The 25,692-nt window shown below is 40.7% G+C and overlaps 15 non-coding genes across 15 annotated transcripts; all 15 read right to left on the reverse strand.

Annotated features, from left to right (window-relative positions):
* Nucleotides 1-1,626: 1,626 nt before the first annotated feature.
* On the reverse strand, nt 1,627-1,712 carry TRNAY-GUA (transfer RNA tyrosine (anticodon GUA)). The gene is given in 2 exon segments: nt 1,627-1,662; nt 1,676-1,712. It is a non-coding gene; the product is annotated as a tRNA-Tyr (tRNA).
* Nucleotides 1,713-3,923: 2,211 nt separating this feature from the next.
* Nucleotides 3,924-4,009, reverse strand: TRNAY-GUA (transfer RNA tyrosine (anticodon GUA)). Its single transcript is given in 2 exon segments — nt 3,924-3,959; nt 3,973-4,009. It is a non-coding gene; the product is annotated as a tRNA-Tyr (tRNA).
* Nucleotides 4,010-6,219: 2,210 nt separating this feature from the next.
* TRNAY-GUA (transfer RNA tyrosine (anticodon GUA)) lies at nt 6,220-6,305 on the reverse strand. The gene is given in 2 exon segments: nt 6,220-6,255; nt 6,269-6,305. It is a non-coding gene; the product is annotated as a tRNA-Tyr (tRNA).
* Nucleotides 6,306-8,515: 2,210 nt separating this feature from the next.
* Nucleotides 8,516-8,601, reverse strand: TRNAY-GUA (transfer RNA tyrosine (anticodon GUA)). Its single transcript is given in 2 exon segments — nt 8,516-8,551; nt 8,565-8,601. It is a non-coding gene; the product is annotated as a tRNA-Tyr (tRNA).
* A 108-nt stretch (nt 8,602-8,709) lies between these two features.
* TRNAA-AGC (transfer RNA alanine (anticodon AGC)) lies at nt 8,710-8,782 on the reverse strand. Its single transcript has one exon. It is a non-coding gene; the product is annotated as a tRNA-Ala (tRNA).
* A 2,030-nt stretch (nt 8,783-10,812) lies between these two features.
* TRNAY-GUA (transfer RNA tyrosine (anticodon GUA)) lies at nt 10,813-10,898 on the reverse strand. The gene is given in 2 exon segments: nt 10,813-10,848; nt 10,862-10,898. It is a non-coding gene; the product is annotated as a tRNA-Tyr (tRNA).
* A 2,903-nt stretch (nt 10,899-13,801) lies between these two features.
* TRNAY-GUA (transfer RNA tyrosine (anticodon GUA)) lies at nt 13,802-13,887 on the reverse strand. The gene is given in 2 exon segments: nt 13,802-13,837; nt 13,851-13,887. It is a non-coding gene; the product is annotated as a tRNA-Tyr (tRNA).
* A 2,211-nt stretch (nt 13,888-16,098) lies between these two features.
* TRNAY-GUA (transfer RNA tyrosine (anticodon GUA)) lies at nt 16,099-16,184 on the reverse strand. Its single transcript is given in 2 exon segments — nt 16,099-16,134; nt 16,148-16,184. It is a non-coding gene; the product is annotated as a tRNA-Tyr (tRNA).
* Nucleotides 16,185-18,394: 2,210 nt separating this feature from the next.
* TRNAY-GUA (transfer RNA tyrosine (anticodon GUA)) lies at nt 18,395-18,480 on the reverse strand. Its single transcript is given in 2 exon segments — nt 18,395-18,430; nt 18,444-18,480. It is a non-coding gene; the product is annotated as a tRNA-Tyr (tRNA).
* Nucleotides 18,481-20,690: 2,210 nt separating this feature from the next.
* Nucleotides 20,691-20,776, reverse strand: TRNAY-GUA (transfer RNA tyrosine (anticodon GUA)). Its single transcript is given in 2 exon segments — nt 20,691-20,726; nt 20,740-20,776. It is a non-coding gene; the product is annotated as a tRNA-Tyr (tRNA).
* Nucleotides 20,777-20,884: 108 nt separating this feature from the next.
* Nucleotides 20,885-20,957, reverse strand: TRNAA-AGC (transfer RNA alanine (anticodon AGC)). The gene has a single exon. It is a non-coding gene; the product is annotated as a tRNA-Ala (tRNA).
* Nucleotides 20,958-22,995: 2,038 nt separating this feature from the next.
* Nucleotides 22,996-23,081, reverse strand: TRNAY-GUA (transfer RNA tyrosine (anticodon GUA)). Its single transcript is given in 2 exon segments — nt 22,996-23,031; nt 23,045-23,081. It is a non-coding gene; the product is annotated as a tRNA-Tyr (tRNA).
* Nucleotides 23,082-23,189: 108 nt separating this feature from the next.
* Nucleotides 23,190-23,262, reverse strand: TRNAA-AGC (transfer RNA alanine (anticodon AGC)). Its single transcript has one exon. It is a non-coding gene; the product is annotated as a tRNA-Ala (tRNA).
* A 2,038-nt stretch (nt 23,263-25,300) lies between these two features.
* TRNAY-GUA (transfer RNA tyrosine (anticodon GUA)) lies at nt 25,301-25,386 on the reverse strand. The gene is given in 2 exon segments: nt 25,301-25,336; nt 25,350-25,386. It is a non-coding gene; the product is annotated as a tRNA-Tyr (tRNA).
* Nucleotides 25,387-25,494: 108 nt separating this feature from the next.
* On the reverse strand, nt 25,495-25,567 carry TRNAA-AGC (transfer RNA alanine (anticodon AGC)). Its single transcript has one exon. It is a non-coding gene; the product is annotated as a tRNA-Ala (tRNA).
* Between the last annotated feature and the right edge of the window lie 125 nt (nt 25,568-25,692).

Genomic DNA, 25,692 nt, shown 5'->3' on the forward strand with positions numbered 1-25,692 from the left:
ATCCGAGACACGTTTGCTGTTGACAGAAAAGTTCAGTTGATATGCAATGATGAAGTTTATAAATCACAACTATTTAGCAGAGGTTGGTTTTGATCCATCGACCGCTGGGTTTCACAATGTGAATTATGGCCTACAAATACAGTCGGGCAATTTTCTAGCAAACCATTTCTATGTATGTAGAGAACCAGACTGGGGGAGTAAAAAAAACTTACCTAGTTTGTAGAAAAAAGTTGTAATGCAGCACAATCCCAAGCAAAAAGATTGACCTTTTATGGTTTGGTTTGAATATAGAAAATGCTGAGAGGTCGCGAATCTCCTTCTGGTCCTTTGGCACGAGTTGTACTGGGATTTAGGATTTTGACTAGTGTTTTTGATCCGAGACACGTTTGCTGTTGACAGAAAAGTTCAGTTGATATGCAATGATGAAGTTTATAAAACACAACTATTTAGCAGAGGTTGGTTTCGATCCATCGACCGCTGGGTTTCACAATGTGAATTATGGCCTACAAATACAGTCGAGCAATTTTCTAGTAAACCATTTCTATGTATGTAGAGAACCAAACTGGGGGAATGAAAAAAAACTTACCTAGTTTGTAGAAAAAAGTTGTAATGCAGCACAATCCCAAGCGAAAAGATTGATCTTTTATGGTTTGGTTTGAATATAGAAAATGCTGAGAGGTCGCGAATCTCCTTCTGGTCCTTTGGCACGAGTTGTACTGGGATTTAGGATTTTGACTAGTGTTTTTGATCCGAGACACGTTTGCTGTTGACAGAAAAGTTCAGTTGATATGCAATGATGAAGTTTATAAAACACAACTATTTAGCAGAGGTTGGTTTCAATCCATTGACCGCTGGGTTTCACAATGTGAATTATGGTCTACAAATACAGTCGAGCAATTTTCTAGCAAACCATTTCTCTGTATATAGAGAACCAAAATGGGGAAGTGAAAAAAACTTAGCTAGTTTGTAGAAAAAGATGCAATGCAGCACAATTTAGCAGAGGATGGCTTCGATCCATCGACCTCTGGGTTATGGGCCCAGCACGCTTCCGCTGCGCCACTCTGCTTGTGTTAACAGATGTACAGAGTAAAATTCTAATGACTGTTTGTGTTCAGGTCGATGACATGTAAATTTTCAGCCATTACATATTTGTTGGCGACTAGAGTACTCCTGGGGTTCTGCAATTGTTTCTTTGTTTTTTTTTTGCTTTCTTGTGTCATATTATTGTTGAAAATCATTAGAGGAAATGGTGTCTGACCATTGTTTAAGGTTCCGGTTAAAACTGGTGGGTGCGTCCGGCTGTTAGACGAAAGTTCGGCAGGCGTTTGTGTCTCTGTGGCGCAATCGGTTAGCGCGTTCGGCTGTTAACCGAAAGGTTGGTGGTTCGAGTCCACCCAGGGACGTTGGTTCCTTTTGCTTGGGTAGCATGCTACAGTTGAAGACGTTTTCACATTGGTGCTCAGCATCTCCATAAAGTAAAAGCACTGTTGCTGCCTAAGTTTTGAATTCACAAGGCAAACTGGAGAAAAAACTTTCCGGTTGTGTTTCTGTCTACATGTCCAGAAAGAGCATAGCTGTCTGGTATTTGCCAGAAGGTTGAAAACATCTGATAGAATACACAAAACTTCCTTCGAGCCGGAATTGAACCAGCGACCTAAGGATTGCTAATTTAGATCTACAGTCCTCCGCTCTACCAGCTGAGCTATCGAAGGCTTGATTTAGCCATTGTTGAAAGTCTTCAAGGTTTGGACGTGTGTGCCACGAGCAGGTGGCAAAAACAATTCACTCGGCCAACTGAAAAAGGAATCCAAAGATTGTATTGGAGAATGTGGGCATCGATCCCGCTACCTCTCGCATGCTAAGCGAGCGCTCTACCACTTGAGCTAATCCCCCATGCCCGACGAACGCCATTATCAGTTTCACACCACACCATGTCACAGTTTACTTATAGTCAAATGTGCCATTGAGTGCTTTTTTTTTTTTTTTTTTTAAGTACAGATTCCTTTCTCCCATATTTGAAGAACATCTACGTAGTTCACAATGTGAATTATGGCCTACAAATACAGTCGGGCAATTTTCTAGCAAACCATTTCTATGTATGTAGAGAACCAGACTGGGGGAGTAAAAAAAACTTACCTAGTTTGTAGAAAAAAGTTGTAATGCAGCACAATCCCAAGCAAAAAGATTGACCTTTTATGGTTTGGTTTGAATATAGAAAATGCTGAGAGGTCGCGAATCTCCTTCTGGTCCTTTGGCACGAGTTGTACTGGGATTTAGGATTTTGACTAGTGTTTTTGATCCGAGACACGTTTGCTGTTGACAGAAAAGTTCAGTTGATATGCAATGATGAAGTTTATAAATCACAACTATTTAGCAGAGGTTGGTTTTGATCCATCGACCGCTGGGTTTCACAATGTGAATTATGGCCTACAAATACAGTCGGGCAATTTTCTAGCAAACCATTTCTATGTATGTAGAGAACCAGACTGGGGGAGTAAAAAAAACTTACCTAGTTTGTAGAAAAAAGTTGTAATGCAGCACAATCCCAAGCAAAAAGATTGACCTTTTATGGTTTGGTTTGAATATAGAAAATGCTGAGAGGTCGCGAATCTCCTTCTGGTCCTTTGGCACGAGTTGTACTGGGATTTAGGATTTTGACTAGTGTTTTTGATCCGAGACACGTTTGCTGTTGACAGAAAAGTTCAGTTGATATGCAATGATGAAGTTTATAAAACACAACTATTTAGCAGAGGTTGGTTTCGATCCATCGACCGCTGGGTTTCACAATGTGAATTATGGCCTACAAATACAGTCGAGCAATTTTCTAGTAAACCATTTCTATGTATGTAGAGAACCAAACTGGGGGAATGAAAAAAAACTTACCTAGTTTGTAGAAAAAAGTTGTAATGCAGCACAATCCCAAGCGAAAAGATTGATCTTTTATGGTTTGGTTTGAATATAGAAAATGCTGAGAGGTCGCGAATCTCCTTCTGGTCCTTTGGCACGAGTTGTACTGGGATTTAGGATTTTGACTAGTGTTTTTGATCCGAGACACGTTTGCTGTTGACAGAAAAGTTCAGTTGATATGCAATGATGAAGTTTATAAAACACAACTATTTAGCAGAGGTTGGTTTCAATCCATTGACCGCTGGGTTTCACAATGTGAATTATGGTCTACAAATACAGTCGAGCAATTTTCTAGCAAACCATTTCTCTGTATATAGAGAACCAAAATGGGGAAGTGAAAAAAACTTAGCTAGTTTGTAGAAAAAGATGCAATGCAGCACAATTTAGCAGAGGATGGCTTCGATCCATCGACCTCTGGGTTATGGGCCCAGCACGCTTCCGCTGCGCCACTCTGCTTGTGTTAACAGATGTACAGAGTAAAATTCTAATGACTGTTTGTGTTCAGGTCGATGACATGTAAATTTTCAGCCATTACATATTTGTTGGCGACTAGAGTACTCCTGGGGTTCTGCAATTGTTTCTTTGTTTTTTTTTTGCTTTCTTGTGTCATATTATTGTTGAAAATCATTAGAGGAAATGGTGTCTGACCATTGTTTAAGGTTCCGGTTAAAACTGGTGGGTGCGTCCGGCTGTTAGACGAAAGTTCGGCAGGCGTTTGTGTCTCTGTGGCGCAATCGGTTAGCGCGTTCGGCTGTTAACCGAAAGGTTGGTGGTTCGAGTCCACCCAGGGACGTTGGTTCCTTTTGCTTGGGTAGCATGCTACAGTTGAAGACGTTTTCACATTGGTGCTCAGCATCTCCATAAAGTAAAAGCACTGTTGCTGCCTAAGTTTTGAATTCACAAGGCAAACTGGAGAAAAAACTTTCCGGTTGTGTTTCTGTCTACATGTCCAGAAAGAGCATAGCTGTCTGGTATTTGCCAGAAGGTTGAAAACATCTGATAGAATACACAAAACTTCCTTCGAGCCGGAATTGAACCAGCGACCTAAGGATTGCTAATTTAGATCTACAGTCCTCCGCTCTACCAGCTGAGCTATCGAAGGCTTGATTTAGCCATTGTTGAAAGTCTTCAAGGTTTGGACGTGTGTGCCACGAGCAGGTGGCAAAAACAATTCACTCGGCCAACTGAAAAAGGAATCCAAAGATTGTATTGGAGAATGTGGGCATCGATCCCGCTACCTCTCGCATGCTAAGCGAGCGCTCTACCACTTGAGCTAATCCCCCATGCCCGACGAACGCCATTATCAGTTTCACACCACACCATGTCACAGTTTACTTATAGTCAAATGTGCCATTGAGTGCTTTTTTTTTTTTTTTTTTTAAGTACAGATTCCTTTCTCCCATATTTGAAGAACATCTACGTAGTTCACAATGTGAATTATGGCCTACAAATACAGTCGGGCAATTTTCTAGCAAACCATTTCTATGTATGTAGAGAACCAGACTGGGGGAGTAAAAAAAACTTACCTAGTTTGTAGAAAAAAGTTGTAATGCAGCACAATCCCAAGCAAAAAGATTGACCTTTTATGGTTTGGTTTGAATATAGAAAATGCTGAGAGGTCGCGAATCTCCTTCTGGTCCTTTGGCACGAGTTGTACTGGGATTTAGGATTTTGACTAGTGTTTTTGATCCGAGACACGTTTGCTGTTGACAGAAAAGTTCAGTTGATATGCAATGATGAAGTTTATAAATCACAACTATTTAGCAGAGGTTGGTTTCGATCCATCGACCGCTGGGTTTCACAATGTGAATTATGGCCTACAAATACAGTCGGGCAATTTTCTAGCAAACCATTTCTATGTATGTAGAGAACCAGACTGGGGGAGTAAAAAAAACTTACCTAGTTTGTAGAAAAAAGTTGTAATGCAGCACAATCCCAAGCAAAAAGATTGACCTTTTATGGTTTGGTTTGAATATAGAAAATGCTGAGAGGTCGCGAATCTCCTTCTGGTCCTTTGGCACGAGTTGTACTGGGATTTAGGATTTTGACTAGTGTTTTTGATCCGAGACACGTTTGCTGTTGACAGAAAAGTTCAGTTGATATGCAATGATGAAGTTTATAAAACACAACTATTTAGCAGAGGTTGGTTTCGATCCATCGACCGCTGGGTTTCACAATGTGAATTATGGCCTACAAATACAGTCGAGCAATTTTCTAGTAAACCATTTCTATGTATGTAGAGAACCAAACTGGGGGAATGAAAAAAAACTTACCTAGTTTGTAGAAAAAAGTTGTAATGCAGCACAATCCCAAGCGAAAAGATTGATCTTTTATGGTTTGGTTTGAATATAGAAAATGCTGAGAGGTCGCGAATCTCCTTCTGGTCCTTTGGCACGAGTTGTACTGGGATTTAGGATTTTGACTAGTGTTTTTGATCCGAGACACGTTTGCTGTTGACAGAAAAGTTCAGTTGATATGCAATGATGAAGTTTATAAAACACAACTATTTAGCAGAGGTTGGTTTCAATCCATTGACCGCTGGGTTTCACAATGTGAATTATGGTCTACAAATACAGTCGAGCAATTTTCTAGCAAACCATTTCTCTGTATATAGAGAACCAAAATGGGGAAGTGAAAAAAACTTAGCTAGTTTGTAGAAAAAGATGCAATGCAGCACAATTTAGCAGAGGATGGCTTCGATCCATCGACCTCTGGGTTATGGGCCCAGCACGCTTCCGCTGCGCCACTCTGCTTGTGTTAACAGATGTACAGAGTAAAATTCTAATGACTGTTTGTGTTCAGGTCGATGACATGTAAATTTTCAGCCATTACATATTTGTTGGCGACTAGAGTACTCCTGGGGTTCTGCAATTGTTTCTTTGTTTTTTTTTGCTTTCTTGTGTCATATTATTGTTGAAAATCATTAGAGGAAATGGTGTCTGACCATTGTTTAAGGTTCCGGTTAAAACTGGTGGGTGCGTCCGGCTGTTAGACGAAAGTTCGGCAGGCGTTTGTGTCTCTGTGGCGCAATCGGTTAGCGCGTTCGGCTGTTAACCGAAAGGTTGGTGGTTCGAGTCCACCCAGGGACGTTGGTTCCTTTTGCTTGGGTAGCATGCTACAGTTGAAGACGTTTTCACATTGGTGCTCAGCATCTCCATAAAGTAAAAGCACTGTTGCTGCCTAAGTTTTGAATTCACAAGGCAAACTGGAGAAAAAACTTTCCGGTTGTGTTTCTGTCTACATGTCCAGAAAGAGCATAGCTGTCTGGTATTTGCCAGAAGGTTGAAAACATCTGATAGAATACACAAAACTTCCTTCGAGCCGGAATTGAACCAGCGACCTAAGGATTGCTAATTTAGATCTACAGTCCTCCGCTCTACCAGCTGAGCTATCGAAGGCTTGATTTAGCCATTGTTGAAAGTCTTCAAGGTTTGGACGTGTGTGCCACGAGCAGGTGGCAAAAACAATTCACTCGGCCAACTGAAAAAGGAATCCAAAGATTGTATTGGAGAATGTGGGCATCGATCCCGCTACCTCTCGCATGCTAAGCGAGCGCTCTACCACTTGAGCTAATCCCCCATGCCCGACGAACGCCATTATCAGTTTCACACCACACCATGTCACAGTTTACTTATAGTCAAATGTGCCATTGAGTGCTTTTTTTTTTTTTTTTTTTAAGTACAGATTCCTTTCTCCCATATTTGAAGAACATCTACGTAGTTCACAATGTGAATTATGGCCTACAAATACAGTCGGGCAATTTTCTAGCAAACCATTTCTATGTATGTAGAGAACCAGACTGGGGGAGTAAAAAAAACTTACCTAGTTTGTAGAAAAAAGTTGTAATGCAGCACAAACCCAAGCAAAAAGATTGACCTTTTATGGTTTGGTTTGAATATAGAAAATGCTGAGAGGTCGCGAATCTCCTTCTGGTCCTTTGGCACGAGTTGTACTGGGATTTAGGATTTTGACTAGTGTTTTTGATCCGAGACACGTTTGCTGTTGACAGAAAAGTTCAGTTGATATGCAATGATGAAGTTTATAAATCACAACTATTTAGCAGAGGTTGGTTTCGATCCATCGACCGCTGGGTTTCACAATGTGAATTATGGCCTACAAATACAGTCGGGCAATTTTCTAGCAAACCATTTCTATGTATGTAGAGAACCAGACTGGGGGAGTAAAAAAAACTTACCTAGTTTGTAGAAAAAAGTTGTAATGCAGCACAATCCCAAGCAAAAAGATTGACCTTTTATGGTTTGGTTTGAATATAGAAAATGCTGAGAGGTCGCGAATCTCCTTCTGGTCCTTTGGCACGAGTTGTACTGGGATTTAGGATTTTGACTAGTGTTTTTGATCCGAGACACGTTTGCTGTTGACAGAAAAGTTCAGTTGATATGCAATGATGAAGTTTATAAATCACAACTATTTAGCAGAGGTTGGTTTCGATCCATCGACCGCTGGGTTTCACAATGTGAATTATGGCCTACAAATACAGTCGGGCAATTTTCTAGCAAACCATTTCTATGTATGTAGAGAACCAGACTGGGGGAGTAAAAAAAACTTACCTAGTTTGTAGAAAAAAGTTGTAATGCAGCACAATCCCAAGCAAAAAGATTGACCTTTTATGGTTTGGTTTGAATATAGAAAATGCTGAGAGGTCGCGAATCTCCTTCTGGTCCTTTGGCACGAGTTGTACTGGGATTTAGGATTTTGACTAGTGTTTTTGATCCGAGACACGTTTGCTGTTGACAGAAAAGTTCAGTTGATATGCAATGATGAAGTTTATAAAACACAACTATTTAGCAGAGGTTGGTTTCAATCCATTGACCGCTGGGTTTCACAATGTGAATTATGGTCTACAAATACAGTCGAGCAATTTTCTAGCAAACCATTTCTCTGTATATAGAGAACCAAAATGGGGAAGTGAAAAAAAACTTAGCTAGTTTGTAGAAAAAGATGCAATGCAGCACAATTTAGCAGAGGATGGTTTCGATCCATCGACCTCTGGGTTATGGGCCCAGCACGCTTCCGCTGCGCCACTCTGCTTGTGTTAACAGATGTACAGAGTAAAATTCTAATGACTGTTTGTGTTCAGGTCGATGACATGTAAATTTTCAGCCATTACATATTTGTTGGCGACTAGAGTACTCCTGGGGTTCTGCAATTGTTTCTTTGTTTTTTTTTGCTTTCTTGTGTCATATTATTGTTGAAAATCATTAGAGGAAATGGTGTCTGACCATTGTTTAAGGTTCCGGTTAAAACTGGTGGGTGCGTCCGGCTGTTAGACGAAAGTTCGGCAGGCGTTTGTGTCTCTGTGGCGCAATCGGTTAGCGCGTTCGGCTGTTAACCGAAAGGTTGGTGGTTCGAGTCCACCCAGGGACGTTGGTTCCTTTTGCTTGGGTAGCATGCTACAGTTGAAGACGTTTTCACATTGGTGCTCAGCATCTCCATAAAGTAAAAGCACTGTTGCTGCCTAAGTTTTGAATTCACAAGGCAAACTGGAGAAAAAACTTTCCGGTTGTGTTTCTGTCTACATGTCCAGAAAGAGCATAGCTGTCTGGTATTTGCCAGAAGGTTGAAAACATCTGATAGAATACACAAAACTTCCTTCGAGCCGGAATTGAACCAGCGACCTAAGGATTGCTAATTTAGATCTACAGTCCTCCGCTCTACCAGCTGAGCTATCGAAGGCTTGATTTAGCCATTGTTGAAAGTCTTCAAGGTTTGGACGTGTGTGCCACGAGCAGGTGGCAAAAACAATTCACTCGGCCAACTGAAAAAGGAATCCAAAGATTGTATTGGAGAATGCGGGCATCGATCCCGCTACCTCTCGCATGCTAAGCGAGCGCTCTACCACTTGAGCTAATCCCCCATGCCCGACGAACGCCATTATCAGTTTCACACCACACCATGTCACAGTTTACTTATAGTCAAATGTGCCATTGAGTGCTTTTTTTTTTTTTTTTTTTAAATACAGATTCCTTTCTCCCATATTTGAAGAACATCTACGGAGTTCACAATGTGAATTATGGCCTACAAATAAAGTCGAGCAATTTTCTAGCAAACCATTTCTACGTATGTAGAGAACCAGACTGGGGGAGTAAAAAAAACTTACCTAGTTTGTAGAAAAAAGTTGTAATGCAGCACAATCCCAAGCAAAAAGATTGACCTTTTATGGTTTGGTTTGAATATAGAAAATGCTGAGAGGTCGCGAATCTCCTTCTGGTCCTTTGGCACGAGTTGTACTGGGATTTAGGATTTTGACTAGTGTTTTTGATCCGAGACACGTTTGCTGTTGACAGAAAAGTTCAGTTGATATGCAATGATGAAGTTTATAAATCACAACTATTTAGCAGAGGTTGGTTTCGATCCATCGACCGCTGGGTTTCACAATGTGAATTATGGCCTACAAATACAGTCGGGCAATTTTCTAGCAAACAATTTCTATGTATGTAGAGAACCAGACTGGGGAGTGAAAAAAACTTACCTAGTTTGTAGAAAAAAGTTGTAATGCAGCACAATCCCAAGCAAAAAGATTGACCTTTTATGGTTTGGTTTGAATATAGAAAATGCTGAGAGGTCGCGAATCTCCTTCTGGTCCTTTGGCACGAGTTGTACTGGGATTTAGGATTTTGACTAGTGTTTTTGATCCGAGACACGTTTGCTGTTGACAGAAAAGTTCAGTTGATATGCAATGATGAAGTTTATAAAACACAACTATTTAGCAGAGGTTGGTTTCGATCCATCGACCGCTGGGTTTTACAATGTGAATTATGGCCTACAAATACAGTCGAGCAATTTTCTAGTAAACCATTTCTCTGTATATAGAGAACCAAACTGGGGGAATGAAAAAAAACTTACCTAGTTTGTAGAAAAAAGTTGTAATGCAGCACAATCCCAAGCGAAAAGATTGATCTTTTATGGTTTGGTTTGAATATAGAAAATGCTGAGAGGTCGCGAATCTCCTTCTGGTCCTTTGGCACGAGTTGTACTGGGATTTAGGATTTTGACTAGTGTTTTTGATCCGAGACACGTTTGCTGTTGACAGAAAAGTTCAGTTGATATGCAATGATGAAGTTTATAAAACACAACTATTTAGAAGAGGTTGGTTTCAATCCATTGACCGCTGGGTTTCACAATGTGAATTATGGCCTACAAATACAGTCGTGCAATTTTCTAGTAAACCATTTCTCTGTATATAGAGAACCAAACTGGGGGAATGAAAAAAAACTTACCTAGTTTGTAGAAAAAAGTTGTAATGCAGCACAATTTAGCAGAGGATGGTTTCGATCCATCGACCTCTGGGTTATGGGCCCAGCACGCTTCCGCTGCGCCACTCTGCTTGTGTTAACAGATGTACAGAGTAAAATTCTAATGACTGTTTGTGTTCAGGTCGATGACATGTAAATTTTCAGCCATTACATATTTGTTGGCGACTAGAGTACTCCTGGGGTTCTGCAATTGTTTCTTTGTTTTTTTTTGCTTTCTTGTGTCATATTATTGTTGAAAATCATTAGAGGAAATGGTGTCTGACCATTGTTTAAGGTTCCGGTTAAAACTGGTGGGTGCGTCCGGCTGTTAGACGAAAGTTCAGCAGGCGTTTGTGTCTCTGTGGCGCAATCGGTTAGCGCGTTCGGCTGTTAACCGAAAGGTTGGTGGTTCGAGTCCACCCAGGGACGTTGGTTCCTTTTGCTTGGGTAGCATGCTACAGTTGAAGACGTTTTCACATTGGTGCTCAGCATCTCCATAAAGTAAAAGCACTGTTGCTGCCTAAGTTTTGAATTCACAAGGCAAACTGGAGAAAAAACTTTCCGGTTGTGTTTCTGTCTACATGTCCAGAAAGAGCATAGCTGTCTGGTATTTGCCAGAAGGTTGAAAACATCTGATAGAATACACAAAACTTCCTTCGAGCCGGAATTGAACCAGCGACCTAAGGATTGCTAATTTAGATCTACAGTCCTCCGCTCTACCAGCTGAGCTATCGAAGGCTTGATTTAGCCATTGTTGAAAGTCTTCAAGGTTTGGACGTGTGTGCCACGAGCAGGTGGCAAAAACAATTCACTCGGCAAACTGAAAAAGGAATCCAAAGATTGTATTGGAGAATGCGGGCATCGATCCCGCTACCTCTCGCATGCTAAGTTTCACACCACACCATGTCACAGTTTACTTATAGTCAAATGTGCCATTGAGTGCTTTTTTTTTTTTTTTTTTTAAATACAGATTCCTTTCTCCCATATTTGAAGAACATCTACGGAGTTCACAATGTGAATTATGGCCTACAAATACAGTCGGGCAATTTTCTAGCAAACCATTTCTATGTATGTAGAGAACCAGACTGGGGGAGTAAAAAAAACTTACCTAGTTTGTAGAAAAAAGTTGTAATGCAGCACAATCCCAAGCAAAAAGATTGACCTTTTATGGTTTGGTTTGAATATAGAAAATGCTGAGAGGTCGCGAATCTCCTTCTGGTCCTTTGGCACGAGTTGTACTGGGATTTAGGATTTTGACTAGTGTTTTTGATCCGAGACACGTTTGCTGTTGACAGAAAAGTTCAGTTGATATGCAATGATGAAGTTTATAAATCACAACTATTTAGCAGAGGTTGGTTTCGATCCATCGACCGCTGGGTTTCACAATGTGAATTATGGCCTACAAATACAGTCGGGCAATTTTCTAGCAAACCATTTCTATGTATGTAGAGAACCAGACTGGGGGAGTAAAAAAAACTTACCTAGTTTGTAGAAAAAAGTTGTAATGCAGCACAATCCCAAGCAAAAAGATTGACCTTTTATGGTTTGGTTTGAATATAGAAAATGCTGAGAGGTCGCGAATCTCCTTCTGGTCCTTTGGCACGAGTTGTACTGGGATTTAGGATTTTGACTAGTGTTTTTGATCCGAGACACGTTTGCTGTTGACAGAAAAGTTCAGTTGATATGCAATGATGAAGTTTATAAAACACAACTATTTAGCAGAGGTTGGTTTCGATCCATCGACCGCTGGGTTTCACAATGTGAATTATGGCCTACAAATACAGTCGAGCAATTTTCTAGTAAACCATTTCTACGTATGTAGAGAACCAGACTGGGGGAGTAAAAAAAACTTACCTAGTTTGTAGAAAAAAGTTGTAATGCAGCACAATCCCAAGCAAAAAGATTGACCTTTTATGGTTTGGTTTGAATATAGAAAATGCTGAGAGGTCGCGAATCTCCTTCTGGTCCTTTGGCACGAGTTGTACTGGGATTTAGGATTTTGACTAGTGTTTTTGATCCGAGACACGTTTGCTGTTGACAGAAAAGTTCAGTTGATATGCAATGATGAAGTTTATAAAACACAACTATTTAGCAGAGGTTGGTTTCGATCCATCGACCGCTGGGTTTCACAATGTGAATTATGGCCTACAAATACAGTCGGGCAATTTTCTAGCAAACCATTTCTATGTATGTAGAGAACCAGACTGGGGGAGTAAAAAAAACTTACCTAGTTTGTAGAAAAAAGTTGTAATGCAGCACAATCCCAAGCAAAAAGATTGACCTTTTATGGTTTGGTTTGAATATAGAAAATGCTGAGAGGTCGCGAATCTCCTTCTGGTCCTTTGGCACGAGTTGTACTGGGATTTAGGATTTTGACTAGTGTTTTTGATCCGAGACACGTTTGCTGTTGACAGAAAAGTTCAGTTGATATGCAATGATGAAGTTTATAAAACACAACTATTTAGCAGAGGTTGGTTTCGATCCATCGACCGCTGGGTTTCACAATGTGAATTATGGCCTACAAATACAGTCGAGCAATTTTCTAGTAAACCATTTCTCTGTATATAGAGAACCAAACTGGGGGAATGAAAAAAAACTTACCTAGTTTGTAGAAAAAAGTTGTAATGCAGCACAATCCCAAGCGAAAAGATTGATCTTTTATGGTTTGGTTTGAATATAGAAAATGCTGAGAGGTCGCGAATCTCCTTCTGGTCCTTTGGCACGAGTTGTACTGGGATTTAGGATTTTGACTAGTGTTTTTGATCCGAGACACGTTTGCTGTTGACAGAAAAGTTCAGTTGATATGCAATGATGAAGTTTATAAAACACAACTATTTAGCAGAGGTTGGTTTCAATCCATTGACCGCTGGGTTTCACAATGTGAATTATGGTCTACAAATACAGTCGAGCAATTTTCTAGCAAACCATTTCTCTGTATATAGAGAACCAAAATGGGGAAGTGAAAAAAAACTTAGCTAGTTTGTAGAAAAAGATGCAATGCAGCACAATTTAGCAGAGGATGGTTTCGATCCATCGACCTCTGGGTTATGGGCCCAGCACGCTTCCGCTGCGCCACTCTGCTTGTGTTAACAGATGTACAGAGTAAAATTCTAATGACTGTTTGTGTTCATGTCGATGACATGTAAATTTTCAGCCATTACATATTTGTTGGCGACTAGAGTACTCCTGGGGTTCTGCAATTGTTTCTTTGTTTTTTTTTGCTTTCTTGTGTCATATTATTGTTGAAAATCATTAGAGGAAATGGTGTCTGACCATTGTTTAAGGTTCCGGTTAAAACTGGTGGGTGCGTCCGGCTGTTAGACGAAAGTTCGGCAGGCGTTTGTGTCTCTGTGGCGCAATCGGTTAGCGCGTTCGGCTGTTAACCGAAAGGTTGGTGGTTCGAGTCCACCCAGGGACGTTGGTTCCTTTTGCTTGGGTAGCATGCTACAGTTGAAGACGTTTTCACATTGGTGCTCAGCATCTCCATAAAGTAAAAGCACTGTTGCTGCCTAAGTTTTGAATTCACAAGGCAAACTGGAGAAAAAACTTTCCGGTTGTGTTTCTGTCTACATGTCCAGAAAGAGCATAGCTGTCTGGTATTTGCCAGAAGGTTGAAAACATCTGATAGAATACACAAAACTTCCTTCGAGCCGGAATTGAACCAGCGACCTAAGGATTGCTAATTTAGATCTACAGTCCTCCGCTCTACCAGCTGAGCTATCGAAGGCTTGATTTAGCCATTGTTGAAAGTCTTCAAGGTTTGGACGTGTGTGCCACGAGCAGGTGGCAAAAACAATTCACTCGGCCAACTGAAAAAGGAATCCAAAGATTGTATTGGAGAATGTGGGCATCGATCCCGCTACCTCTCGCATGCTAAGCGAGCGCTCTACCACTTGAGCTAATCCCCCATGCCCGACGAACGCCATTATCAGTTTCACACCACACCATGTCACAGTTTACTTATAGTCAAATGTGCCATTGAGTGCTTTTTTTTTTTTTTTTTTTAAGTACAGATTCCTTTCTCCCATATTTGAAGAACATCTACGTAGTTCACAATGTGAATTATGGCCTACAAATACAGTCGGGCAATTTTCTAGCAAACCATTTCTATGTATGTAGAGAACCAGACTGGGGGAGTAAAAAAAACTTACCTAGTTTGTAGAAAAAAGTTGTAATGCAGCACAATCCCAAGCAAAAAGATTGACCTTTTATGGTTTGGTTTGAATATAGAAAATGCTGAGAGGTCGCGAATCTCCTTCTGGTCCTTTGGCACGAGTTGTACTGGGATTTAGGATTTTGACTAGTGTTTTTGATCCGAGACACGTTTGCTGTTGACAGAAAAGTTCAGTTGATATGCAATGATGAAGTTTATAAATCACAACTATTTAGCAGAGGTTGGTTTTGATCCATCGACCGCTGGGTTTCACAATGTGAATTATGGCCTACAAATACAGTCGGGCAATTTTCTAGCAAACCATTTCTATGTATGTAGAGAACCAGACTGGGGGAGTAAAAAAAACTTACCTAGTTTGTAGAAAAAAGTTGTAATGCAGCACAATCCCAAGCAAAAAGATTGACCTTTTATGGTTTGGTTTGAATATAGAAAATGCTGAGAGGTCGCGAATCTCCTTCTGGTCCTTTGGCACGAGTTGTACTGGGATTTAGGATTTTGACTAGTGTTTTTGATCCGAGACACGTTTGCTGTTGACAGAAAAGTTCAGTTGATATGCAATGATGAAGTTTATAAAACACAACTATTTAGCAGAGGTTGGTTTCGATCCATCGACCGCTGGGTTTCACAATGTGAATTATGGCCTACAAATACAGTCGAGCAATTTTCTAGTAAACCATTTCTATGTATGTAGAGAACCAAACTGGGGGAATGAAAAAAAACTTACCTAGTTTGTAGAAAAAAGTTGTAATGCAGCACAATCCCAAGCGAAAAGATTGATCTTTTATGGTTTGGTTTGAATATAGAAAATGCTGAGAGGTCGCGAATCTCCTTCTGGTCCTTTGGCACGAGTTGTACTGGGATTTAGGATTTTGACTAGTGTTTTTGATCCGAGACACGTTTGCTGTTGACAGAAAAGTTCAGTTGATATGCAATGATGAAGTTTATAAAACACAACTATTTAGCAGAGGTTGGTTTCAATCCATTGACCGCTGGGTTTCACAATGTGAATTATGGTCTACAAATACAGTCGAGCAATTTTCTAGCAAACCATTTCTCTGTATATAGAGAACCAAAATGGGGAAGTGAAAAAAACTTAGCTAGTTTGTAGAAAAAGATGCAATGCAGCACAATTTAGCAGAGGATGGCTTCGATCCATCGACCTCTGGGTTATGGGCCCAGCACGCTTCCGCTGCGCCACTCTGCTTGTGTTAACAGATGTACAGAGTAAAATTCTAATGACTGTTTGTGTTCAGGTCGATGACATGTAAATTTTCAGCCATTACATATTTGTTGGCGACTAGAGTACTCCTGGGGTTCTGCAATTGTTTCTTTGTTTTTTTTTTGCTTTCTTGTGTCATATTATTGTTGAAAATCATTAGAGGAAATGGTGTCTGACCATTGTTTAAGGTTCCGGTTAAAACTGGTGGGTGCGTCCGGCTGTTAGACGAAAGTTCGGCAGGCGTTTGTGTCTCTGTGGCGCAATCGGTTAGCGCGTTCGGCTGTTAACCGAAAGGTTGGTGGTTCGAGTCCACCCAGGGACGTTGGTTCCTTTTGCTTGGGTAGCATGCTACAGTTGAAGACGTTTTCACATTGGTGCTCAGCATCTCCATAAAGTAAAAGCACTGTTGCTGCCTAAGTTTTGAATTCACAAGGCAAACTGGAGAAAAAACTTTCCGGTTGTGTTTCTGTCTACATGTCCAGAAAGAGCATAGCTGTCTGGTATTTGCCAGAAGGTTGAAAACATCTGATAGAATACACAAAACTTCCTTCGAGCCGGAATTGAACCAGCGACCTAAGGATTGCTAATTTAGATCTACAGTCCTCCGCTCTACCAGCTGAGCTATCGAAGGCTTGATTTAGCCATTGTTGAAAGTCTTCAAGGTTTGGACGTGTGTGCCACGAGCAGGTGGCAAAAACAATTCACTCGGCCAACTGAAAAAGGAATCCAAAGATTGTATTGGAGAATGTGGGCATCGATCCCGCTACCTCTCGCATGCTAAGCGAGCGCTCTACCACTTGAGCTAATCCCCCATGCCCGACGAACGCCATTATCAGTTTCACACCACACCATGTCACAGTTTACTTATAGTCAAATGTGCCATTGAGTGCTTTTTTTTTTTTTTTTTTTAAGTACAGATTCCTTTCTCCCATATTTGAAGAACATCTACGTAGTTCACAATGTGAATTATGGCCTACAAATACAGTCGGGCAATTTTCTAGCAAACCATTTCTATGTATGTAGAGAACCAGACTGGGGGAGTAAAAAAAACTTACCTAGTTTGTAGAAAAAAGTTGTAATGCAGCACAATCCCAAGCAAAAAGATTGACCTTTTATGGTTTGGTTTGAATATAGAAAATGCTGAGAGGTCGCGAATCTCCTTCTGGTCCTTTGGCACGAGTTGTACTGGGATTTAGGATTTTGACTAGTGTTTTTGATCCGAGACACGTTTGCTGTTGACAGAAAAGTTCAGTTGATATGCAATGATGAAGTTTATAAATCACAACTATTTAGCAGAGGTTGGTTTCGATCCATCGACCGCTGGGTTTCACAATGTGAATTATGGCCTACAAATACAGTCGGGCAATTTTCTAGCAAACCATTTCTATGTATGTAGAGAACCAGACTGGGGGAGTAAAAAAAACTTACCTAGTTTGTAGAAAAAAGTTGTAATGCAGCACAATCCCAAGCAAAAAGATTGACCTTTTATGGTTTGGTTTGAATATAGAAAATGCTGAGAGGTCGCGAATCTCCTTCTGGTCCTTTGGCACGAGTTGTACTGGGATTTAGGATTTTGACTAGTGTTTTTGATCCGAGACACGTTTGCTGTTGACAGAAAAGTTCAGTTGATATGCAATGATGAAGTTTATAAAACACAACTATTTAGCAGAGGTTGGTTTCGATCCATCGACCGCTGGGTTTCACAATGTGAATTATGGCCTACAAATACAGTCGAGCAATTTTCTAGTAAACCATTTCTATGTATGTAGAGAACCAAACTGGGGGAATGAAAAAAAACTTACCTAGTTTGTAGAAAAAAGTTGTAATGCAGCACAATCCCAAGCGAAAAGATTGATCTTTTATGGTTTGGTTTGAATATAGAAAATGCTGAGAGGTCGCGAATCTCCTTCTGGTCCTTTGGCACGAGTTGTACTGGGATTTAGGATTTTGACTAGTGTTTTTGATCCGAGACACGTTTGCTGTTGACAGAAAAGTTCAGTTGATATGCAATGATGAAGTTTATAAAACACAACTATTTAGCAGAGGTTGGTTTCAATCCATTGACCGCTGGGTTTCACAATGTGAATTATGGTCTACAAATACAGTCGAGCAATTTTCTAGCAAACCATTTCTCTGTATATAGAGAACCAAAATGGGGAAGTGAAAAAAACTTAGCTAGTTTGTAGAAAAAGATGCAATGCAGCACAATTTAGCAGAGGATGGCTTCGATCCATCGACCTCTGGGTTATGGGCCCAGCACGCTTCCGCTGCACCACTCTGCTTGTGTTAACAGATGTACAGAGTAAAATTCTAATGACTGTTTGTGTTCAGGTCGATGACATGTAAATTTTCAGCCATTACATATTTGTTGGCGACTAGAGTACTCCTGGGGTTCTGCAATTGTTTCTTTGTTTTTTTTTGCTTTCTTGTGTCATATTATTGTTGAAAATCATTAGAGGAAATGGTGTCTGACCATTGTTTAAGGTTCCGGTTAAAACTGGTGGGTGCGTCCGGCTGTTAGACGAAAGTTCGGCAGGCGTTTGTGTCTCTGTGGCGCAATCGGTTAGCGCGTTCGGCTGTTAACCGAAAGGTTGGTGGTTCGAGTCCACCCAGGGACGTTGGTTCCTTTTGCTTGGGTAGCATGCTACAGTTGAAGACGTTTTCACATTGGTGCTCAGCATCTCCATAAAGTAAAAGCACTGTTGCTGCCTAAGTTTTGAATTCACAAGGCAAACTGGAGAAAAAACTTTCCGGTTGTGTTTCTGTCTACATGTCCAGAAAGAGCATAGCTGTCTGGTATTTGCCAGAAGGTTGAAAACATCTGATAGAATACACAAAACTTCCTTCGAGCCGGAATTGAACCAGCGACCTAAGGATTGCTAATTTAGATCTACAGTCCTCCGCTCTACCAGCTGAGCTATCGAAGGCTTGATTTAGCCATTGTTGAAAGTCTTCAAGGTTTGGACGTGTGTGCCACGAGCAGGTGGCAAAAACAATTCACTCGGCCAACTGAAAAAGGAATCCAAAGATTGTATTGGAGAATGTGGGCATCGATCCCGCTACCTCTCGCATGCTAAGCGAGCGCTCTACCACTTGAGCTAATCCCCCATGCCCGACGAACGCCATTATCAGTTTCACACCACACCATGTCACAGTTTACTTATAGTCAAATGTGCCATTGAGTGCTTTTTTTTTTTTTTTTTTTAAGTACAGATTCCTTTCTCCCATATTTGAAGAACATCTACGTAGTTCACAATGTGAATTATGGCCTACAAATACAGTCGGGCAATTTTCTAGCAAACCATTTCTATGTATGTAGAGAACCAGACTGGGGGAGTAAAAAAAACTTACCTAGTTTGTAGAAAAAAGTTGTAATGCAGCACAATCCCAAGCAAAAAGATTGACCTTTTATGGTTTGGTTTGAATATAGAAAATGCTGAGAGGTCGCGAATCTCCTTCTGGTCCTTTGGCACGAGTTGTACTGGGATTTAGGATTTTGACTAGTGTTTTTGATCCGAGACACGTTTGCTGTTGACAGAAAAGTTCAGTTGATATGCAATGATGAAGTTTATAAATCACAACTATTTAGCAGAGGTTGGTTTCGATCCATCGACCGCTGGGTTTCACAATGTGAATTATGGCCTACAAATACAGTCGGGCAATTTTCTAGCAAACCATTTCTATGTATGTAGAGAACCAGACTGGGGGAGTAAAAAAAACTTACCTAGTTTGTAGAAAAAAGTTGTAATGCAGCACAATCCCAAGCAAAAAGATTGACCTTTTATGGTTTGGTTTGAATATAGAAAATGCTGAGAGGTCGCGAATCTCCTTCTGGTCCTTTGGCACGAGTTGTACTGGGATTTAGGATTTTGACTAGTGTTTTTGATCCGAGACACGTTTGCTGTTGACAGAAAAGTTCAGTTGATATGCAATGATGAAGTTTATAAAACACAACTATTTAGCAGAGGTTGGTTTCGATCCATCGACCGCTGGGTTTCACAATGTGAATTATGGCCTACAAATACAGTCGAGCAATTTTCTAGTAAACCATTTCTCTGTATATAGAGAACCAAACTGGGGGAATGAAAAAAAACTTACCTAGTTTGTAGAAAAAAGTTGTAATGCAGCACAATCCCAAGCGAAAAGATTGATCTTTTATGGTTTGGTTTGAATATAGAAAATGCTGAGAGGTCGCGAATCTCCTTCTGGTCCTTTGGCACGAGTTGTACTGGGATTTAGGATTTTGACTAGTGTTTTTGATCCGAGACACGTTTGCTGTTGACAGAAAAGTTCAGTTGATATGCAATGATGAAGTTTATAAAACACAACTATTTAGCAGAGGTTGGTTTCAATCCATTGACCGCTGGGTTTCACAATGTGAATTATGGTCTACAAATACAGTCGAGCAATTTTCTAGCAAACCATTTCTCTGTATATAGAGAACCAAAATGGGGAAGTGAAAAAAACTTAGCTAGTTTGTAGAAAAAGATGCAATGCAGCTCAATTTAGCAGAGGATGGCTTCGATCCATCGACCTCTGGGTTATGGGCCCAGCACGCTTCCGCTGCGCCACTCTGCTTGTGTTAACAGATGTACAGAGTAAAATTCTAATGACTGTTTGTGTTCAGGTCGATGACATGTAAATTTTCAGCCATTACATATTTGTTGGCGACTAGAGTACTCCTGGGGTTCTGCAATTGTTTCTTTGTTTTTTTTTGCTTTCTTGTGTCATATTATTGTTGAAAATCATTAGAGGAAATGGTGTCTGACCATTGTTTAAGGTTCCGGTTAAAACTGGTGGGTGCGTCCGGCTGTTAGACGAAAGTTCGGCAGGCGTTTGTGTCTCTGTGGCGCAATCGGTTAGCGCGTTCGGCTGTTAACCGAAAGGTTGGTGGTTCGAGTCCACCCAGGGACGTTGGTTCCTTTTGCTTGGGTAGCATGCTACAGTTGAAGACGTTTTCACATTGGTGCTCAGCATCTCCATAAAGTAAAAGCACTGTTGCTGCCTAAGTTTTGAATTCACAAGGCAAACTGGAGAAAAAACTTTCCGGTTGTGTTTCTGTCTACATGTCCAGAAAGAGCATAGCTGTCTGGTATTTGCCAGAAGGTTGAAAACATCTGATAGAATACACAAAACTTCCTTCGAGCCGGAATTGAACCAGCGACCTAAGGATTGCTAATTTAGATCTACAGTCCTCCGCTCTACCAGCTGAGCTATCGAAGGCTTGATTTAGCCATTGTTGAAAGTCTTCAAGGTTTGGACGTGTGTGCCACGAGCAGGTGGCATAAACAATTCACTCGGCCAACTGAAAAAGGAATCCAAAGATTGTATTGGAGAATGCGGGCATCGATCCCGCTACCTCTCGCATGCTAAGCGAGCGCTCTACCACTTGAGCTAATCCCCCATGCCCGACGAACGCCATTATCAGTTTCACGCCACACCATGTCACAGTTTACTTATAGTCAAATGTGCCATTGAGTGCTTTTTTTTTTTTTTTTTTTTTTTTTTTTAAGTACAGATTCCTTTCTCCCATATTTGAAGAACATCTACGGAGTTCACAATGTGAATTATGGCCTACAAATAAAGTCGAGCAATTTTCTAGCAAACCATTTCTACGTATGTAGAGAACCAGACTGGGGGAGTAAAAAAAACTTACCTAGTTTGTAGAAAAAAGTTGTAATGCAGCACAATCCCAAGCAAAAAGATTGACCTTTTATGGTTTGGTTTGATTATAGAAAATGCTGAGAGGTCGCGAATCTCCTTCTGGTCCTTTGGCACGAGTTGTACTGGGATTTAGGATTTTGACTAGTGTTTTTGATCCGAGACACGTTTGCTGTTGACAGAAAAGTTCAGTTGATATGCAATGATGAAGTTTATAAATCACAACTATTTAGCAGAGGTTGGTTTCGATCCATCGACCGCTGGGTTTCACAATGTGAATTATGGCCTACAAATACAGTCGGGCAATTTTCTAGCAAACCATTTCTATGTATGTAGAGAACCAGACTGGGGGAGTAAAAAAAACTTACCTAGTTTGTAGAAAAAAGTTGTAATGCAGTACAATCCCAAGCAAAAAGATTGACCTTTTATGGTTTGGTTTGAATATAGAAAATGCTGAGAGGTCGCGAATCTCCTTCTGGTCCTTTGGCACGAGTTGTACTGGGATTTAGGATTTTGACTAGTGTTTTTGATCCGAGACACGTTTGCTGTTGACAGAAAAGTTCAGTTGATATGCAATGATGAAGTTTATAAAACACAACTATTTAGCAGAGGTTGGTTTCGATCCATCGACCGCTGGGTTTCACAATGTGAATTATGGCCTACAAATACAGTCGAGCAATTTTCTAGTAAACCATTTCTCTGTATATAGAGAACCAAACTGGGGGAATGAAAAAAAACTTACCTAGTTTGTAGAAAAAAGTTGTAATGCAGCACAATCCCAAGCGAAAAGATTGATCTTTTATGGTTTGGTTTGAATATAGAAAATGCTGAGAGGTCGCGAATCTCCTTCTGGTCCTTTGGCACGAGTTGTACTGGGATTTAGGATTTTGACTAGTGTTTTTGATCCGAGACACGTTTGCTGTTGACAGAAAAGTTCAGTTGATATGCAATGATGAAGTTTATAAAACACAACTATTTAGCAGAGGTTGGTTTCAATCCATTGACCGCTGGGTTTCACAATGTGAATTATGGTCTACAAATACAGTCGAGCAATTTTCTAGCAAACCATTTCTCTGTATATAGAGAACCAAAATGGGGAAGTGAAAAAAACTTAGCTAGTTTGTAGAAAAAGATGCAATGCAGCACAATTTAGCAGAGGATGGCTTCGATCCATCGACCTCTGGGTTATGGGCCCAGCACGCTTCCGCTGCGCCACTCTGCTTGTGTTAACAGATGTACAGAGTAAAATTCTAATGACTGTTTGTGTTCAGGTCGATGACATGTAAATTTTCAGCCATTACATATTTGTTGGCGACTAGAGTACTCCTGGGGTTCTGCAATTGTTTCTTTGTTTTTTTTTGCTTTCTTGTGTCATATTATTGTTGAAAATCATTAGAGGAAATGGTGTCTGACCATTGTTTAAGGTTCCGGTTAAAACTGGTGGGTGCGTCCGGCTGTTAGACGAAAGTTCGGCAGGCGTTTGTGTCTCTGTGGCGCAATCGGTTAGCGCGTTCGGCTGTTAACCGAAAGGTTGGTGGTTCGAGTCCACCCAGGGACGTTGGTTCCTTTTGCTTGGGTAGCATGCTACAGTTGAAGACGTTTTCACATTGGTGCTCAGCATCTCCATAAAGTAAAAGCACTGTTGCTGCCTAAGTTTTGAATTCACAAGGCAAACTGGAGAAAAAACTTTCCGGTTGTGTTTCTGTCTACATGTCCAGAAAGAGCATAGATGTCTGGTATTTGCCAGAAGGTTGAAAACATCTGATAGAATACACAAAACTTCCTTCGAGCCGGAATTGAACCAGCGACCTAAGGATTGCTAATTTAGATCTACAGTCCTCCGCTCTACCAGCTGAGCTATCGAAGGCTTGATTTAGCCATTGTTGAAAGTCTTCAAGGTTTGGACGTGTGTGCCACGAGCAGGTGGCATAAACAATTCACTCGGCCAACTGAAAAAGGAATACAAAGATTGTATTGGAGAATGCGGGCATCGATCCCGCTACCTCTCGCATGCTAAGCGAGCGCTCTACCACTTGAGCTAATCCCCCATGCCCGACGAACGCCATTATCAGTTTCACGCCACACCATGTCACAGTTTACTTATAGTCAAATGTGCCATTGAGTGCTTTTTTTTTTTTTTTTTTTTTTTTTTTTAAGTACAGATTCCTTTCTCCCATATTTGAAGAACATCTACGGAGTTCACAATGTGAATTATGGCCTACAAATAAAGTCGAGCAATTTTCTAGCAAACCATTTCTACGTATGTAGAGAACCAGACTGGGGGAGTAAAAAAAACTTACCTAGTTTGTAGAAAAAAGTTGTAATGCAGCACAATCCCAAGCAAAAAGATTGACCTTTTATGGTTTGGTTTGATTATAGAAAATGCTGAGAGGTCGCGAATCTCCTTCTGGTCCTTTGGCACGAGTTGTACTGGGATTTAGGATTTTGACTAGTGTTTTTGATCCGAGACACGTTTGCTGTTGACAGAAAAGTTCAGTTGATATGCAATGATGAAGTTTATAAATCACAACTATTTAGCAGAGGTTGGTTTCGATCCATCGACCGCTGGGTTTCACAATGTGAATTATGGCCTACAAATACAGTCGGGCAATTTTCTAGCAAACCATTTCTATGTATGTAGAGAACCAGACTGGGGGAGTAAAAAAAACTTACCTAGTTTGTAGAAAAAAGTTGTAATGCAGTACAATCCCAAGCAAAAAGATTGACCTTTTATGGTTTGGTTTGAATATAGAAAATGCTGAGAGGTCGCGAATCTCCTTCTGGTCCTTTGGCACGAGTTGTACTGGGATTTAGGATTTTGACTAGTGTTTTTGATCCGAGACACGTTTGCTGTTGACAGAAAAGTTCAGTTGATATGCAATGATGAAGTTTATAAAACACAACTATTTAGCAGAGGTTGGTTTCGATCCATCGACCGCTGGGTTTCACAATGTGAATTATGGCCTACAAATACAGTCGAGCAATTTTCTAGTAAACCATTTCTCTGTATATAGAGAACCAAACTGGGGGAATGAAAAAAAACTTACCTAGTTTGTAGAAAAAAGTTGTAATGCAGCACAATCCCAAGCGAAAAGATTGATCTTTTATGGTTTGGTTTGAATATAGAAAATGCTGAGAGGTCGCGAATCTCCTTCTGGTCCTTTGGCACGAGTTGTACTGGGATTTAGGATTTTGACTAGTGTTTTTGATCCGAGACACGTTTGCTGTTGACAGAAAAGTTCAGTTGATATGCAATGATGAAGTTTATAAAACACAACTATTTAGCAGAGGTTGGTTTCAATCCATTGACCGCTGGGTTTCACAATGTGAATTATGGTCTACAAATACAGTCGAGCAATTTTCTAGCAAACCATTTCTCTGTATATAGAGAACCAAAATGGGGAAGTGAAAAAAACTTAGCTAGTTTGTAGAAAAAGATGCAATGCAGCACAATTTAGCAGAGGATGGCTTCGATCCATCGACCTCTGGGTTATGGGCCCAGCACGCTTCCGCTGCGCCACTCTGCTTGTGTTAACAGATGTACAGAGTAAAATTCTAATGACTGTTTGTGTTCAGGTCGATGACATGTAAATTTTCAGCCATTACATATTTGTTGGCGACTAGAGTACTCCTGGGGTTCTGCAATTGTTTCTTTGTTTTTTTTTGCTTTCTTGTGTCATATTATTGTTGAAAATCATTAGAGGAAATGGTGTCTGACCATTGTTTAAGGTTCCGGTTAAAACTGGTGGGTGCGTCCGGCTGTTAGACGAAAGTTCGGCAGGCGTTTGTGTCTCTGTGGCGCAATCGGTTAGCGCGTTCGGCTGTTAACCGAAAGGTTGGTGGTTCGAGTCCACCCAGGGACGTTGGTTCCTTTTGCTTGGGTAGCATGCTACAGTTGAAGACGTTTTCACATTGGTGCTCAGCATCTCCATAAAGTAAAAGCACTGTTGCTGCCTAAGTTTTGAATTCACAAGGCAAACTGGAGAAAAAACTTTCCGGTTGTGTTTCTGTCTACATGTCCAGAAAGAGCATAGCTGTCTGGTATTTGCCAGAAGGTTGAAAACATCTGATAGAATACACAAAACTTCCTTCGAGCCGGAATTGAACCAGCGACCTAAGGATTGCTAATTTAGATCTACAGTCCTCCGCTCTACCAGCTGAGCTATCGAAGGCTTGATTTAGCCATTGTTGAAAGTCTTCAAGGTTTGGACGTGTGTGCCACGAGCAGGTGGCATAAACAATTCACTCGGCCAACTGAAAAAGGAATCCAAAGATTGTATTGGAGAATGCGGGCATCGATCCCGCTACCTCTCGCATGCTAAGCGAGCGCTCTACCACTTGAGCTAATCCCCCATGCCCGACGAACGCCATTATCAGTTTCACGCCACACCATGTCACAGTTTACTTATAGTCAAATGTGCCATTGAGTGCTTTTTTTTTTTTTTTTTTTTTTTTTTTTAAGTACAGATTCCTTTCTC

The sequence above is a fragment of the Dendrobates tinctorius genome, unplaced genomic scaffold, assembly GCF_039654945.1.
Source record: "Dendrobates tinctorius isolate UK_male_01 unplaced genomic scaffold, ASM3965494v1 ptg000251l, whole genome shotgun sequence".
In the NCBI taxonomy this organism is placed as follows: Eukaryota; Metazoa; Chordata; class Amphibia; order Anura; family Dendrobatidae; genus Dendrobates; species Dendrobates tinctorius.